A 19,130-nucleotide genomic window follows, 5' to 3' on the forward strand; every position below is an offset into this window, starting at 1 on the left:
AAAAATGGATTTTTGAAGCCTTCTCTTCCAATGATCGATTAGAATGAATTGGAGAAGAAGACTTTCTCTCTTAATGCAAAGGCTATGAATGCCTTCTTTTGTGCGCTTGATAAAAATGAGTTTAATCGTGTTTCGGTTTGTGAAACCGCGTTTGATATTTGGCATACATTCGAAGTGACTCACAAAGGCACAAGTAGAGTGAAAGAGTCAAAAATCAATCTTTTGATACATTCTTTTAAACTTTTCCGAATGAAACCGAGTGAGACTATTGGCGACATGTACACCCATTTCACGGATGTCGTCAATGGTCTAAAAGGACTCGGCAAAAGTTTTTTGGATTTTGAGCTCGTAAATAAGATTCTAAGATCCCTTCCTAAGAGTTGGGACCCTAAAGTCACTGTTATTCAAGAGGCTAAAGATTTAAATAACTTCCCTCTTGAAGAACTAATCGGGTCATTAATGACCTATGAAATGACTTGCAAGGCTCATGAAGAGCAAGAAGACATCCTTCCAAAGAACAGGAAGGATATGACATTTAGAACTTTAGATGACAACTTGAGAGAAAACTAAGTGATGAGGACTATGATAATGACTTGGCACTTCTAACAAGGAAATTAAAAAAATTTATTAAGAGAAACAAGTTTAAAAGTGACACAAAAAATAAACTTGAACCCAAAAATGACCAAGTTATTTGCTACAAGTGCAAAAAGCTGGGACACTACAAAAGTGATTGTCCCTAAGCCAAGAAGAGAGCATCAAAGAAGAAGGCGCTTAAAGCGACGTGGGATAACTCGAGCATGTCCAAATAAGAGGAGTCCAACACTAAGCAAGTTGCTCATTACACCTTAATGGCCATCGGAGAAGAGGTAACAAATTTAATTGATGCAGATTTATCATTTGATGAATTATTAAATGCCTTCCATGACTTATTTGATGAATGCAAAACAATTAGTAGAAAATAGAAATTACTGAAAAATAAGCATGATAGTCTTGTTAGCAATTTTGATAAATTAAAAACTGAATATCATGATAGTTTAGCTCAATGTGAAAAATGTCATGATCTAGAAACTCTCCAAAAGGAAAACTTACTACTTAAGGACACCTTGAAGAAATTCGAGGTTGGTAGCAAGTCTTTGAACATGATCCTTGCAAACAAGGGTCACATTCCCAAAAGAAGTGGAATCGGATTTGTGAGAAGTCCTCACCAAAATCCAACCACCTTCATAAAAGACCTCATCTTACATGTTCGACACCAAAGCAAATGCAACTTTTGTTGCAAATATGGACACAAAACACATCAATGTTCATTCAAGAAAATTAGTCCGAACAAATTAATTTGGGTTCCTAAAGGAACCATGATAAACTCTATGCAACATGATAAACAATGTAGATTAGTTTTTGAGGCACTCAAAAGCAAATGGGTACCTAAAAATTATCCTTTCTTATAGAGACATACACCATCACAAGCTAGGAGCAAGAGATGGTACCTTGATAGTGGATGCTCAAGGCATATGACCGGAGATCCATCTCAATTCTCTAAGCTCACTAGCATAGACGAAGGCTATGTCACCTTCGGAGACAACAACAAGGGTAAAATCATTGGCAAAGGACCATAGGTAACAAATCCAACTTATTTATTGAAGATGTTTTGTTAGTTGATGGTTTAAAACATAACCTCTTGAGTATTAGTCAATTATGTGATAAAGGATATATCGTCAAATTCGAATCTAATGCTTGCATCATTGAAAAACCACACAAAAACACATCTATGATTGCATTAAAACATAATAACGTATACACCATTGACATCAATGATCTTTGCAATGAAATGTGTTTCTCGGTTTTGAATGAGGATGCTTGGCTTTGGCATAGGAGATTAGGTCATGCTAGAATAAAACTAATCACTCAAATATTATCCAAAGAACTTGTACGAGGAATTCCTCATATCAAGTTCTTCAAATATAATATGTGTGATGCTTGTCAATTAGGAAAATAAAATAAGGGTAGTTTCAAATCTAAGAATCAAATAAGCACTTCTAGGCCCTTACAATTGATCCATATAGACTTGTTCGGACCAATCTCTACATCAAGCCTAAGAGGTAGCAAATACGCCTTTGTCATTATAGATGACTATAGTAGATACACATGGACTTATTTCTTGAAACACAAAAATGAATGCTTTAGATATTTCACCAAGTTTTGTAAACTTGTTCAAAATGAAAAGGGTTTTATGATTTCATCAATTTGAAGTGATCATGGTGGTGAATTTCAAAACCGAGATTTCCAAGAATTTTATGAATCTAATGGATACAACCACAACTTCTCTACTCTAAGAAATCCTCAACAAAATGAAGTAGTAGAAAGAAAGAATAGAAATTTACAAGAAATAGCAAGAACCATGTTGAATGAACAGAGCCTACCCAAATACTTTTGGGTCGAAGCCGTAAACACTACATGCTATATTTTGAATAGAATTCTAGTAAGATCCTTACTCACCAAAACTCCCTATGAGTTGTGGAATAATAAAAAACCCAATGTTTCATATTTTAAAGTTTTTGGGTGTAAGTGTTTTATCTTGAATGAAAAAGATGCCTTAGGAAAATTTGATGCTAAATCCGATGAAGAAATTTTTCTTGGTTATTCTTCGGTTTCTAAAGCTTTTCGTATCTTCAATAAAAGAACTTTAATTATAGAAGAATCCATTCATGTTGTTTTTAATGAGATTTTCGAAATCAAGAAAAATGATTTTGATGATGATGTTAATTTCGACTCTTTGAATTTAAATGAAACCCCTTCTCCAACTAGTAACTTGGATGCATCCACTTCTGAAACACCCTTACCCAAGGATTGGAAGTATGTAGATGCTCATCCTAAGGAGCTAATCCTAGGAGACACATCTAAGGGGGTCCAAACACGTTCTTCTCTTAAAAAATTTTGTGCCAACGCTGCTTTTCTCTCCCAAATTGATCCTAAATATATTAACGAAGCCATGAAAGATGATTCATGGATTATCGCAATGCAAGATGAGTTAAATCAATTTGAGAGAAATGAGGTATGGAAGCTTGTTCCTAGGCCAAATGACCATTTAGTTATTGGTACTAAATGGGTCTTTAGAAACAAGCAAGATGAATCTGGTATCGTGGTTAGAAATAAGGCTAGATTAGTGGCCAAAGGCTACAACCAAGAAGAAGGTATCGATTACGAAGAAACCTTCGCTCTTGTGGCTAGATTAGAAGCCATAAGGATTCTCCTTGCCTATGCTAGTAATAATAATTTTAAGTTATTTCAAAAGGATGTTAAAAGCGCTTTTCTTAATGGTTTTATTTCTAAAGAAGTTTATGTTAAACAACCTCTCGGATTTGAAAATAATAGCCTCCCTAATCATGTATTTAAATTAACCAATGCTCTCTATGGTTTAAAACAAGCCCCAAGGGCTTGGTATGATAGACTAAGTACTTTTCTTATTGAAAATAATTTCACAAAAGGTAAGGTCGATACTACATTGTTTATTAAGAATTTTGAAAATAATTTTCTCATTATTCAGATTTATATTGATGATATTATCTTTGGTTCTACGAATGAATCCCTTTGTGAATCTTTTGCTAAAACCATGAGTCTCGAATTTGAAATGAGTTTGATGGGAGAATTAACCTTTTTCTTAAGCTTAAAATTAAGCAACTAAGCAATGACATCTTTATTAGTCAAACTAAATATGCTTTAGATCTGCTGAAAAGATTTAATATGGATAGCTCAAAAGCTATTAATACTCCTATGAGCACCTCCACTAAGTCAGAATTTGATGAAAGTGGAGAAAGCTTCGATCAAAAAACTTATAGGGGTATGATAGGAAGTTTACTTTACCTCACTACAACTAGACCAAACATCATGTTCAGTGTAGGACTTTGTGCTAGGTTTCAATCGAACCCTAAGATATCTCATCTCAAAGCAGTTAAAAGAATATTTAGATATCTTAAAGGTACCATAAATCTAGGATTATGGTATCCAAAATTCGAGAATTTTGAGTTAATTGCTTATGCTTATGCGGATTTTGCTGGGTGTAGACTAGATAGAAAAAGCACATCAGGAACATGTCAATTTTTGGGACATTCTCTTGTTTCTTGGTCATCTAAGAAATAAAACTCGGTTGCTCTATGAACAACCGAAGCTGAGTATATTGCAGCTAGTGCATGCTATGCACAAGTTGTGTGGATGAAAAACACCTTAGAAGATTATAAAGTCCATCTTAAAAATATTCCCATTAAATGTGATAACACAAGTGCAATATGTTTAACAAAGAATCTCATTCAACACTCAAGAACAAAACATATTGATATTAGACATCACTTTATACGAGATCATGTCACAAATCATGATGTAATCATAGAGTTCATAGATACTAAGCATCAACTAGCATATATTTTTACAAAACCACTAAGTGAAGAACAATTTGATTTCTTTAGAAGAGAATTAGGAATGTTAATATGTCCGAATGCATGGACTTGTTAAGATTATTTTTTATATTTTTTAATGATCAAATCACTTAATTGCCATGATGATTTTACATAATTACATGCCTTAATTACATGTTGGAAATTATGTGTTTTGGATACAAAAATTTTCATTATAATAAGCATGTTTTATCATCATGATTGAATTTGAAAATCTATAGCAAAACCTCGTCCGAATGCATGAAAGTGTTAAATTTCATTTTCGGATCTTCTTGATCCTAACAATCGGATTTTCTCGATACATTATCCTCTTCCGAACTTAATAAGCATACATCATATCGAGATTGATTCTCATCATTAATTTTTGACATATGGAATCAACTAGCAAATACAACTCTCATACACTTATCATGTGAAAAATATTTTTTGAGTAATGGATTTGATGAAATGATTCCTGCTTGTAAATTCCTTCTTATATAGATGATAGTGTTTTTATTTGCAAGGATTTGTTTCACATACATATCTTGATCCTTATAAAAATGAAGTATGATTTAATCTCTCATCGATTTTAACTTCATTCAAAGTAAACTCACAAATAGCTGGTATCACAAATAGCCTTCCTCCTTCATGCAAAAATATAATAACAAATAAAAAGGAAGAAGTATTCAAAGCTATCTCCATGTCATGTTTTCCTTGAGATGTTTGCATAATTGGTATCCTATCACTCATTGTTGGAAAATGACATGAACCTAGTTATGACATAATTACCGCACTTATGCTTAAAATTTGCTTATATCGTTCTCCTTTTTGTTGATGACAATGGGGGAGAAATATATGAATTGATGCTATGAATGCCATATTTAAATAAGAAATATATGAATTGATGCTATGAGTGTCATATTTGCATTATGTTATTGCCATATTTGCACTATGTTATTGCCATATCATGATAAGATATCAAGAACTTGCATAGCAACTTTACTTGTTGATATCTTGCCATGTGATACTACGATTGCTAAACACTTGAAACGTTTGTATTATGTTAAGATATCAAGAACTTACATCGCAGTCTTACATGTTGATATCTTACCATATGATGAATTGCTATGATTGCTATCTTTCACATTTGAAATGTAAAACCTGAAAATGGGTGTCAAGCCTTGACATCATTTTCAGAGAAATACATCATGATAGGAATCATGATGGGAGTATTGATAAGGTTAAACGATCTTAACTTATCAATATGTCTCTTGAATTCAAAGGCTTTGAATTCAAGAATGATTTATCTCAAGTATGACATATAGATAGGGGGAGTTAAGGTTAACTCCGTTATCAATTGATTGTCATTATCAAAAAGGGGGAGATTGTTGAATCTCGGATTTTGATGATGAAGCCAATTGTCATTTGTTATCTAATCCATATGTTGAGATAAGTGTGCAAGATTAACTATGATGAAAGAAAGACATGCAGTAGGAGTTACGCCGGAGTCAAGACCTTGATCACGTTAGGAGTTCGAGAGTTCGACGGAAGTCCGGACGGTCGTCGGAGGTTCTGCGGGAACAAATCTGAGAAGTCCAAGAGCTTGCCAAAGAAGCTCGTTGGAACTCGCCAAGTGGATCGTCGCAAGTCCAGGAGTTGGCCAGAAGTCCGTTGGAGCATCGCTAAAGGTTTGTCGGATGTTCGCTGGAAGTTCGCCGGAAGCTCACCGGAAGAAGCGATTGACGCACCGGAGCAAGTTGCAGTAAATGTCTTAAGAAATATCGTAGTTAGCATGTAGATTAAGTAAGGAATGGGAGGTGATCCCATTAACTTAATCTGGGGGTAATTAGGCCCTTGATAGACCCAAATTAGGCCGAATGGATCAACCCATTCGGATCAGAATTCCTGCCAGGCGGTGGCACTGCCCAGGAGATGGTCTCCTAGGAAAGCTGGGCGGTGCAACCGCCTAGGTCAGGCGGTGGCTGTTAGGATCGGAGCGGCACTAAGAGCGGGGGGTGAATTAGTGCAGCGGTAAAGTACGATAAACTTTTGACGATTTAAACACTTTCGAAAACTTCGTACGATAAATGCAACGTTTCATTTGAAACCGTTTCGATTGCGTTTTAACTTGAAGGGATACGTAAGAAGAAGACAAAGAAGTAGAGCATCAATGTGCAAATGGTTTGCAATAATATAAATGACAATAAGTAAATGCAAACAAGAGATCATGTCGATTTTAAAGTGGTTTGGTCAAATGACCTACATCCACTTGTGAGGCCCCTCTTCGATGAGGCTCCCACCTTCCACTAGCAAATCTCTTGAAGGGGAAGGGTAAATACCCCTCTTACAACTTTTTACAAGCGGTTCACTCTCTTACAGATTTTCAGTAAGAAAGAAGGAGGTGAACACTAGCAAATTGAAAACAAGACTAGCTAAGACTTTTCTAAGACCTTTCTCTCAATCAATTGATTCTCAAAAAGTTGTAATCTCAGTTGAGATTTGAGGGGTATTTATAGGCCTTAAGAGGATTCAAATTTGGGCTCCAAAATTTGAATTCTCTTTGGTTTCCGAGGCCGGCGGTACCACCGCCCAGCTCTCGGGTGCTGGGCGGTGCTACTGCCCAGTCTAGGCGGTGCCACCGCCTAGGCCAATTCAGCTCACTGGTTAGGCTCCAAACTTGGCCCAATTCAGTCTAAACTCGAGCCCAATTGGCCCCTAATTGGGTTATAGGATTAACACCTAATCCTAACCCTAATTAACGTGCTAACTACGAATTTAAAAACATTTTTTAAGCTATTACAAAGTCCATAAGTCAAGACTTCTTCCGGTGAGCTTCCGACGAACTTCCGACGGTCATCCGATAAACTCTCGGAAACCATTCTGCGGACTCCCGGCAAGCTCCTAGACTTCACGATTTGATCTTGGCGAGTTCCAATGAGCATCTTTGGCAAGCTCCGATCTTTCTCGGCGAGCTCCGCGAACTTCCAACGAACCTTCTAGCGAGCTTCCGAAAAACCCTTCGGCAAGCTCCCTACTCATTCTCGGCTAGTTCCGGCAGCATTCTCGACGAACCTTCGGACTTCCGTCGAACTCTCGAACTCGCAACAAATCCTTCGCGCTTGACTCCGATACTTTATTTCGCTTTATTTCTTAATCGTTATCATAGTTAATCCTGCACACACAAGCCAAAACTCTACTCCAATCTAGACAATGATTACAAAGTGAATTGACATTCTATTGTCCGGCACATCATTGGTTGGTGCTTCATCTGATTCTTCGGCGCATTGTCCTCTCTTGCGGCTTATTGCCCAATCGACGATTGACCTCCGCAACCCTGATATCCTTGGCGCAATTCCGCTCTTGGCCCGATGCCTGATGTCCGAAGCCTTCTGCCATCCAATATCCTAACGTGATCTCCTCTGGCGCAATGTCAATTCCTCCTGCGTTAACTGTCTAATCCTGATCGAGTAGACCTGCATCACTCAAAATGCTTTTAAACATCTAAACACAATCAATTAGTTTCATCATCAAAATCCGAGATTCAACAATCTCCCCCTTTTTGATGATGACAACTAATTGATGACTAATGGAGTTAAACTTAACTCCCCAGAGTTTAACTAAACTCCCCCTATCAATATGCCATTGATAGAACACTTGGATTATCCCAAATCCAAGTAACATTCATCATATGTTATGAAAAACATTTAAACCATCATGCAAATATATATAAAATATTCAATTCAATGTATGAAATCATCAATATACTTCTCCCCCTATGTCATCAACAAAAAGGAGAAGTAGCTCTAGCTATTTTAAAAGATATTCAAGTTTTTGTAACATGAAGCTAGATTTTTATCACAACATATAAACACAAAAGCATAGTAAGATTCTTAAGTTCAAACATGGCAATTCAACACTTGCTTCTTGTGCAAGATTGCACTTTGCTTTTCTTTGCATGTTCTAACTAGCAAAAGCTTTCTCCCCTTTGTTTTTGTCGAAAAGAAGGGAAGAGTACAAGCTAGCCAGCATTTGCCTTGAGCTAGCAATCTTTCTCCCCCTATGCCATTGCCGAAAAGAAGGAGAGGAACCAATGATTTAGACTTTTACATAAATTATGAATTTGCATCAATCAATATTTCAATCATCACATGATATATACAAGACAAAAATGCAAAGAAATCATGTCATGAAAGACATCAATTGTTAAACATGATATGATAATAGTCTAAAAAATTTTAATTTGTGATACATGTGATACATCGCGATACTAAAAAATTTAATGCGATGCTTTTAAGGATATCAACCTATTTTTGATACAAAGCATGGCAAGAGCAATTTTGTTGCAAGTTTTCTAAGTTTTGCATTTTTGCTTCTTTCGAGATAGCAATTCTTTGCTTCTCTACAAGCTAGCAACTTTTACGATATGCAAGTTTTACTACATAGAACCTAGCAAATTTAAAAATGTGCAAGTTGGCATATTTTCTTTTCTTTGTAATGTGCATGATAGTATTTATTTGTAATGTTCAAGATAGCAAATTGTACATCATGCTAGCTAGCAAATTAAAGATGTTAAAGAAAGCAAGCTCTTTCTTCTCTTTTGAGAAGTGTCATTTTTGCTTCCTTAGCAAAAAAACCAAACTAGCAAGGGACCATATTTTACATGAGGCAAGCAAACAATTTGGCAAGTGTTACATTTGTATCTTTTCTTTAGATGTGCAAGAAGGTAAGCAAGTTTTTGCATTTTTTTTTTGACTTGTGCAAGGTAGCTAATTTCTCTTTGAGATGACCCTTTACATCAATTCAAGATAGCATATTAGCAACTCTTTCTCCCCCTTTGTCATTGGCAAAAAGAAAGGAAGATTCAAGTTATGAATATCAAAATAATAATTTTATCATGAATATTTTATCACTGCATGCATCATTATTGCATGCATAATACAAAATCATCATATATATTTTCAAAACATATAAACTCATCATTATATGCATGATTCCAAATCATCATTCATATCATTTCAATCATTGTTTCAATCATCACTATAACTCATCATGCACAAAATATAAAATCATCTAACATGATACAAACATTTATTTTCAAAATATTTATCACGAGTTTTATGTATGATACCATTTTTCATATTGAATATATCATCACAATAAAAAGCAATTGCGTGCATAATTTCAAATCATAAATGTTTCAAATCATGATGGTATTAACTTGTCAAATTTCATCTTACCATTCATAATCATAACTTTTCATTTGTATGCATCAAAATAATATCAAGAGTTTTTCATGCATAATTTTATATCACCACATAAGGAATATCAAGAAGAAAGTAATTGGGTGATGTGATAAACATTTCATGAATACAAGGAATTGCATAAAAATTATATCATGAAAGATTAGAACATGTGAATACCAAAAGACATGATTTCTTTTTGAAAAAAAAACTACTCATAATTAATCAAAAGAAAATCTTAAGAGATCGATTAATGAAAAAATTTTGATTCATAATAAGTCTTAATTTGTAAATATCACGGAATCAAGATCATGATTTTGGATAAAACTCATTCAAATTCAAATCACCAAAAATCATTTTTATGGTTCACAAAATTCGTAACATAAGTAGATTCATGATTTCATTAATAATATAGTTTCCCGTTTTTAGGTATTTCATTTTAAGTGATTGATTTCATGTTAGTATGCTTTTTCATTTATGTTAAATAAAAACATGCATCAACATTTAGGATCGAAAAATGAATTTCATCATAAAACCATCAAGATCAATAAATTCTCAAAAATGAATTGTTAGGATCAAGAAAATCCGAAAATAAAATTTAAAACTTTCATGCATTCGGACATGGTTTTGCTATAGATTTTCAAATTCAATCATGAAATTAAAAATGCTCATGATCATGGATATTTTTGTATCCAAAACACATAATTTCTAACATGTTATTAAGGCATGTAATAGTGTAAAATCATCAAGATACACATGCATGGATTAATCCTAAGCACTATCACATATCATATAATTATCATCCCTAATGTTGCATACATCATTCAACATTTCAAAACATAACATGCATGAAACCTTAGCAATATACTTTTCATGATCAAATTTAAAATTTTTCAAAGATGTAAAAAAGAAAAACATGATATAATTTTTGAAAAATAATTTTTTATTTCCTATTCTAAATTAAGCACTCATGAAAGACTTCAAGTAATTTCAAAATAATTCAAGAGAGTTGAGTTACTTACCTTGTAGTCGAAGCCCGTCAAAGCCCAATTCGTCGTTTCACCTTTGGAAGTTCTTGATTCATCCTTGGTTCCCTTCCTCTTCTTTGGCCTCTTCCTCCGTTCAAGTTCATTTTTTATTTTAGATTTATGTTTAATAAACTTATTAAGATTTAGTGTTCGAAGTTCAAGTTCATTATTGTCCTCATCACTTGAGTCATCGCTCAAGTGGTATTCATTTGTCCGGAGTTCCAAATCCTTCCTGTTCTTTGGAAGGTGATTTTGTTCATCATGTTCATCATGTGTTTTGTACAACATTTCATATGTCATCAATGAACCAATTAGTTCTTCAAGTGGAAAAATATTTAAATCTTTTGTTTCTTGTATTGCGGTTATTTTAGGATCCCACCTTTTTGGAAGGGATCTTAAGATCTTGCTTACGAGATCAAAATTCGAAAAAGATTTACTAAGAACTCTTAGATTATTGACGACATCTGTGAAACGGGTATACATGTCGCCTATAGTCTCGCTTGGTTGCATTCGAAAAAGCTCAAAATCATGCAATAAAATGTTAATTTTCGAGTCTTCGACTCTACTAGTTCCCTCGTGCGAGATTTCAAGTGTTCGCCAAATATCAAAAGCCGTTTCGCACGTAAAAATCCGATTGAACTCATTTTTGTCCAAAGCACAAAATAAGACATTCATAGCCTTTGTGTTTAAAGAAAAATATTTCTTCTCCAAATCCGACCATTCGTTCATCGGTTTAGAGGGAAGTTGAAAACCGTTTTCAACGATATTCCATAAATCCAAATTCATAGAAATCAAGAAAACTCTCATTCGAGTTTTCGAATAAGTGTAGTTTAATCCGTTAAACAACGGTGGACGAAAAACTGATAAGCCCTCTTGAAAGCCATAAACAGCCATTTCTCTCGGGTGTAAGTCCGAAATGAGAAATATCGAGCTCTGATACCAATTGTCAGGATCGGAGCGGCACTAAGAGGGCGGGGTGAATTAGTGCAGTGGTAAAGTACGATAAACTTTTGATGATTTAAACACTTTCGGAAACTTCGTACGATAAATGCAACGTTTCGTTTGAAACTGTTTCGATTGCGTTTTAACTTGAAGGGATACGTAAGAAGGAGACAAAGAAGTAGAGCATCAAAGTGCAAATGGTTTGCAGTAATATAAATAACAATAAGTAAATGCAAACTAGAGATCACGCCGATTTTAAAGTGGTTCGATCAAATGACCTACATCCACTTGCGAGGCCCCTCTTCGATGAGGCTCCCACCTTCCACTAGCAAATCTCTTGAAGGGGAAGGGTAAAGACCCCTCTTACAACTTTTTACAAGCTGTTCACTCTCTTATAGATTTTCAGCAAGAAAGAAGGAGGTGAACACTATCAAATTGAAAACAAGACTAGCTAAGACTTTTCTAAGACCTTTCTCTCAATCAATTGCTTCTCAAAAAGTTGTAATCTCAACTGAGATTTGAGGGGTATTTATAGGCCTCAAGAGGATTCAAATTTGGGCTCCAAAATTTGAATTCTCTTTGGTTTCCGAGGCAGGTGGTGCCACCGCCTGTCAGTGGCGGTGTCACCGCATGTCAGTGTCTGACACTGACAGTGGACTGGCAGTGCCACCGACCAGTCAAGTGGTGCCACCGCCCAGCTCTCAGGTGCTGGGCGGTGCTACCGCCCAGTCTAGGCGGTGCCACCGCCTAGGCCAATTTAGCTCACTGGTTAGGCTCTAAACTTGGCCCAAACTAGTCCGAACTCGAGCCCAATTGGCCCATACTTGGGTTATAGGATTAACACATAATCCTAACCTTAATTAACGTGCTAACTACGAATTTAAAGACATTTTTTAAGCTATTACAAAGTCCATAAGTCAAGACTTCTTCTGGCGAGCTTCCGACGAACTTCCGACGGTCTTCCGATAAACTCTCGGAAACCATTCTACGGACTCTCGGCAAGCTCCTAGACTTCACGATTTGATCTTGGTGAGTTCCAACGAGCTTCTTCGGCAATCTCCGATCTTTCTCGGCGAGCTCCGCGAACTTCCAATGAACCTTTTGGCGAGCTTCCAAAAAACCCTTCGGCAAGCTCCCTACTCATTCTCGGCTAGTTCCGACAGCATTCCCGATGAACCTTCGGACTTCCGTCGAACTCTCGAACTCGTAACAAATCCTTTGCGCTTGACTCTGATACTTTATTTTGCTTTATGTCTTCATCGTTATCGTAGTTAATCCTGCACACACAAGCCAAAACTCTACTCCGATCTAGACAAGTATTACAAAGCGAATTGACATTCTGTTGCCCGGCACGTCATTGGTTGGCGCTTCGTCTGATTCTTCAACGCATCGTCCTCTCTTGCGGCTTGTTGCCAACTTGGCTGTTGACCTCTGCAACCCCGATATCCTTGGCGCAATTCCGCTCTTGGGCCGATGCCCGATGTCCGAAGCCTTCTGCCATCCAATATCCTAACGTGATCTCCTCCAGCGCAATGTCAATTCCTCCTACGTTAAATGTCTAATCCTGATTGAGTAGACCTACATCAATCAAAATTCTTTTAAACATCTAAACACAATCAATTAGTTTCATCATCAAAATCCGAGATTCAACAGTGGCACCGCCTGGGCTCAGTCTCCAAGCGAGACTGGGCGGTGCAACCACCCCTGACAGGCGGTGGAATCGCCTGAGCTCGATCTCCGAGCTTTGCCAAGCGGTGCAATCGCCCTAGTCAGGCGGTGGCACCGCCTGGGCTCAGTCTCCGAGCGAGAATGGGCGGTGCAACCGACCCTGTCAAGCGGTGGCACCGCCCAAAGGCTCAGTCTCCGAGCTGTCAGGCAATTGTACCGCCCCAATCAGAAGGTACTACCGCCAAGACCCCAGAAATCTGGGAAATGACATTTTTGAGCTCTAAATTCAAACCAGTTTGGGGCCTATATATACCCCACCCTTTCCTGCATTAATGGGCACCGAAAATCCAATCTTACTTTGTGATTTTTAGAGCTCAAAAGTGTTGTATGAGTTAAAAGTTCTCCTTCCTCTTTTCTTCCAAGTTTTGATCTGTCAAGAGAGGAAAGAAAATTCTGTAAGGGTTATCTCCTAAGCTAGTCAAAAGGAGTGAAACTGTAAAAGGGTGGTTGGCCTTCGCCTATTGAAGGAAGGCCTCTAGTGGATGTTAGTGACCTCATCAGAGGAGGAAGCCAAATGTGGATGTAGGTCAAGATTGACCGAACCACTCTAAATCTCGGTTTGCATTTACTTTGAGAATCTTATCTTTACTGCAAACATCCTCAGTAGCTTACTGCCTTCTGCTCATTTATGAACGTGTTTCATAGTTAAGTATTTTCTAAATCGGCATTAAGATGGAAATCAGTTTTATCGTATGAACATCATATTTCAGTTTGCGCTTGCATTCTGATTTCCATCATAACTGCAAATTGTATTTATATCTTTGCTTTAACTGCATCTTGCTTGATCACAAGTTAAAGTGATTTACGAATCGGCTTTCTTACCAAAATCGCTTTTATCGTACGAATGTAGTTTTAATCGTTGAATGTTTTCCACTGCACTAATTCACCGCCTCCCAATGGTCTTGATCCTAACAGATAGTACTTTATGTGAGTTAATTAGAATTACCAAAGAGGATATGGGCTGTTATTTTAGAAATAAATGGGATATCAATGCAATAGGAGCAACTTACTCCGAAGCCTTAGAAACTATTTTTGTAAATCTGAACCTAGGCATCATTCCCAAAAGTTACGAGCACTTATTGCCCTTTAACTCTAAATTTCTTCATCACATCATGACTAGCATACTACTTCCCAAACAATTTCATCATGATGAAATTAGTCAAATAGAGCTAAGCACTATGTATTGGATTATGACCGGCCAACATAATTGTTTTGGATACTTAATCCGGCAACATATACAGGACATAATAGCTAAAGACACAATGTTACCATATGGGGGGTTAGTTACTCGATTAGTACTTGCCCATAATATTTGTGTCTCACCCGATGAAGAAATAATTCAAGTTGATCGATTTATCACTATCAATAGAAACCTACTCAAAAGACTTTGGTGCACTTTTAGCAATGGTATATCGATTAGGCAACCTAGAAGGACTGATCCAGTTCCCCCACCAATAGAATGCCCCGAAATACCAATTTTTAGGAAAAATGAATCTCCTCCTCCTAGTCCCTTTGGTGCAGCACCTTCAAAATCAGCTCCTACTTCATCTTCTGAAGATCTCATTATGGTAGAATTACATCAGATCAAATCACAACAAGAGAAACTCAAATCACAGCAAGAGCAAATTCAATTACATGAATCAAAAGATAGATGTCATGTCTAAGAACTATGGATTTCCTCCTAAGGATTAATCGATATGCCTTCTTATTCTGCTACCTTGACATGCGATCCTTGTATGATTAATCTTAATGCCAAGTTAAAGCTTTGTCAATTTTTTTGCCATCTCCTTTTTATGAATGTTGAATTTTTCTAATGAGATGAATTTTGTATGATCAATCTTAATGCTGAATTCCTTTCTAATGATTTTATGATCACAAATTGTACGCTTAAAGTCTCATCTCTTTTTTGTTGATGACAAAGGGGGAGAAGAATGAGCAAAAGATTGATGACTTATGCAAATGTGATAGCATGACTTATATGAATTGCAAAAGCTAATATGTTGTGTAATGCAAATGTCTTTTATGCATCGCAAATATGATAACATGACTTATATGAATTGCAAAAGCTAATGTCTTATATACATCACAAATGTGATAGCATGACTTATATGAATTGCAAAAGCTAATATGTTGTGTAATGCAAATGTCTTATATGCATCGCAAAAAATGTCTTATATGCATCGTAAAACTTTTTGAGAATATCGCAATATGAAAGTTTTTAGATTGGTTGTCGCTTCATCTCATGATCATATGAAATCATGCCTTACATTTATATCATGAGATTCATGTTCAAAGTTCATATCTCTTGTCAAAATGTTAGTTGTCTTTTACCATTCGACTTGAAAATAATTTTCATAGCTTGAAATTATGAGAAATATGAAGTTTTGTATTTGCTCATGTTTATAGAGAATAACGATAAGTTCAAAGGATAGAACTTATCGGTTTAGGCTTGAAGTCAAAGAGATTCAATTCAAGTGTTTTTATCTTCTCATTATATGTCATATAGATAGGAGGAGTTATGTTTAACTCCGTCATTAATTGATTGTCATCATCAAAAAGGGGCAGATTGTTGAATCTTGGATTTTGATGATGAAATCAATTGATGGGTTAATTGATCTAATCCATATTATTGAGTTAAGTGTGCAGGATTAACTACAATAGCTTGAAGACATAAAGCAAGTCTACCGGAGTCAAGTTCGATGGGTGTTCGAGAGTCCACCAAGAGTCCGAAGATTCGTCGGAAGTGCTACCAGAACCAACCGAGAAGAAATCGGGGACTTGTCGAAGTTTCCGGAAGTCCACCGAAGAGATCGTCGGAGGTTTGCGGAGATCACCAAGAAGGTTCGGCTACTTGTCAAAGACTCGCTGAACTCGCCACAAGATCGGGAGCCTGTTGGGAGTCCGTTGGAAGAAATCCGAGGGTGTATCGGAAGTCCGTCGGAAGATCGTCGGAAAGCTCGTTGGAAGGAAACTCGATGTTGCCGGTTAAAAACCTGCTTAGGACTATGTCTTAATTTCATAGTTTGCATGTAATTAGGGTTAGGATTAAGAGTTAATCCTATAACCTGGTTAGGGGCCAATTGGGCCCTAATATGAAATGGTTTGGGCCAAATTTGGAGCCCAACCAGTGACCCATAAGGATGGGCGGTGGCACCACCAGACTGGGCGATGGCACCACCCAGAACTCGAAGGATCGGGTGGTGGTACCGTTGGACTAGGCGGTGGCACCGCCTAGCACCCGAAAGGTCGGGCGGTGCACCGCCAACTCCGGGAACCCAAAGGAATTCAAAATTTAGAGCCCAAATTTGAATCCTCTTGGGGTCTATAAATACCCCTCAATTCTCAACAGAGAAGACACCTTTTGAGAAGTTAGAAATTGAGAAAAAGCCTTAGCAAAGTCTTGTTTTTTCAATAGCTTAAGTGTTCACCTCCCTCTTTCTCTTTGAAAAATCTGTAAGAGTGTGAACCACTTGTAAAAATGTTGTAAGAGGGGTATTTGGTCCTTCCCCTTCAATGTGATTTACTAGTGGAAGTTGGGAGCCTCATCCAAGAAGGCTTCGTAATTGGATGTAGGTCATTTGATCGAACCACTTTAAATTATTGTGTTCCTTGAATGTGTGAGTGTTTAACTTTCTGAAACCTTTATATACTCGAGCTATTTTTACTAAGTCATTCTTTGTCGAATCGAAATCTCTACACATTTACAAAATCGTTTTCAAACTTATGAGTTTTAATCCGCTGCACTAATTCAACCCCTCCTCTTAGTGCCGCTCTAATCCTAACAGGTCACGACGACCGAACCACTATAAAATTGGTGTCTTCTCTTCTTTGCCTTTTTCCTTTATATTGCTTACTGATTTGGCTACTCACTCCACTTCACACTTTCTCTAAGTTCAAAAACATTTCTTATATGATTTTATTGAAATGATTTTTCTAAATACTTGATGTTTTTACGTAAGCACTAATTCACCCCCCTCTTAGTGTCAATTTCGGTCCTAACACATTTGATAAAACTCGTATTGAAAATACGTTTAACTTGAAATATAAGTAAAAGTAGTAAGCAACAAAATCAATTAGTAATTGTAAAAAAAAAAAGCATAAACAAAAATGCAAACCAGATTTATAGTGGTTCGGTTGTCCTGACCTATGTCCACTCTTGATTCCTCTTCACTCGAGGCTATCGACTTTTACTACCGATCTTTTTTTCAACGGACGAAGACCAACTATCCTTATTACAACATTTTTTTCTTTTTACAAGCTCAGGAGAGAACCTTCACACTTCTCTTTTATAATAAGACCTCACTCCTTCCTTAGAAAGACTTCTAAACGGTACGAAGAAGAGACAACAATTTAAGAGAGATTACATACTTTTTTCTTAAGAATTCTTTCCCCTTTCTACTCTTTTTCTTGCTATCCCAAGCAAGAATAAGTGGGGTATTTATAGGCCCCAAATGGTTTCAAAAATGGAGCCAAAAATTCAAATCCCTAGGTTTTCGATGTACTAGCGGTAGCACCACTTGCATTGGGCGGTACCACCGCCTGCCACCCTATGCACTAGCGGTATGACTGCCTATGCTGGGTGGTACCATCACCTGACACAGTCTGGGAGACTATGTCTAGGTAGTACCATTGCTAGTCTAGGCAGTACCACCACCTAACACTCGGCGATACCACCGCTAACCCTAGCAGTACTACCGTCGGGTTTTTTGAAAAGTATGCTTTGTACTTTCCAGCTCATATGCAGTTTCACTTCTTGGCTTGGTGGTGCCACCGCTTGACTCAACTTTCGGTCATTGAATTGGCCTACCAATAGGCCCAATTCAGTTTTGATTCAGGCTCAATAGGCCCCTAATTAAGTTGGCATTGTTACACCTAAAACCAACTCAATTAAAACCTAACATACTTCATTCAAAACATAAATAATTATAAACATGAATTCTATGTTATCCGGCATGTCATTATTCATCTGACGCTTCGTCCGAACCTCCATCACTTCGTTCGAACCTCCGACGCTTCGTCCGAACCTTCAACGCATCGTCCTATCTTTCGGCGTATTGCTCGATCCATCAACATGTTGACCTCCCGTAAAATCTGATCTTTTTGGTGCAATGTTTGATCCTTCTGAACCGATGCCCGAACTCATGGCACAAAGTCTATCTTCCGGCACATCGACCAATCGTTTGGCCCGATATCCAATCTCTAACATGATCTATTCTAGCTCAACGTCTGATTCTCCTACTTCAGTCAATTTACCTTTCCATAATTAAAGTTAGTCTTGTGTCACTCAAACACTCATTAGATCATAACTTCATTAATTGATTTAATCATCAAAATCCGAGATTTAACACATTACGATCTATAATCAATGTGCTACAATATTTAAAGATCAATTTAAATTTATTGATAAGTTATTGGCTAATACTTTAATGAAAGAACTGATTGAAATTCAAAATGATAGTATTTAAGGAATTTAATATTATATCCTTAATATAACTAATAAAGTTGTAAGCTCAAGAATCAAGAATATTGAGCATTATTGTAATTGAGTCTTTTTTGGTATAATTTATTCTTAATCCTCTTTCTTATTAGTTTGACTCGTTTAAAATTTACTATAATAAAATTAAGGATAAGTGAAGCTTAAATGTGTTTACTAGTATATATATATTTAGAAATAATTAAGAAAAAGTAAGGAAGATTCTTAATATTTTGGATACTATAAGGAGTGGGTAACAATAAAAGAAAGTTGAAGCATAAATCACCTGAGT

The sequence above is a fragment of the Musa acuminata genome, chromosome BXJ3-7, assembly GCF_036884655.1.
Source record: "Musa acuminata AAA Group cultivar baxijiao chromosome BXJ3-7, Cavendish_Baxijiao_AAA, whole genome shotgun sequence".
In the NCBI taxonomy this organism is placed as follows: Eukaryota; Viridiplantae; Streptophyta; class Magnoliopsida; order Zingiberales; family Musaceae; genus Musa; species Musa acuminata.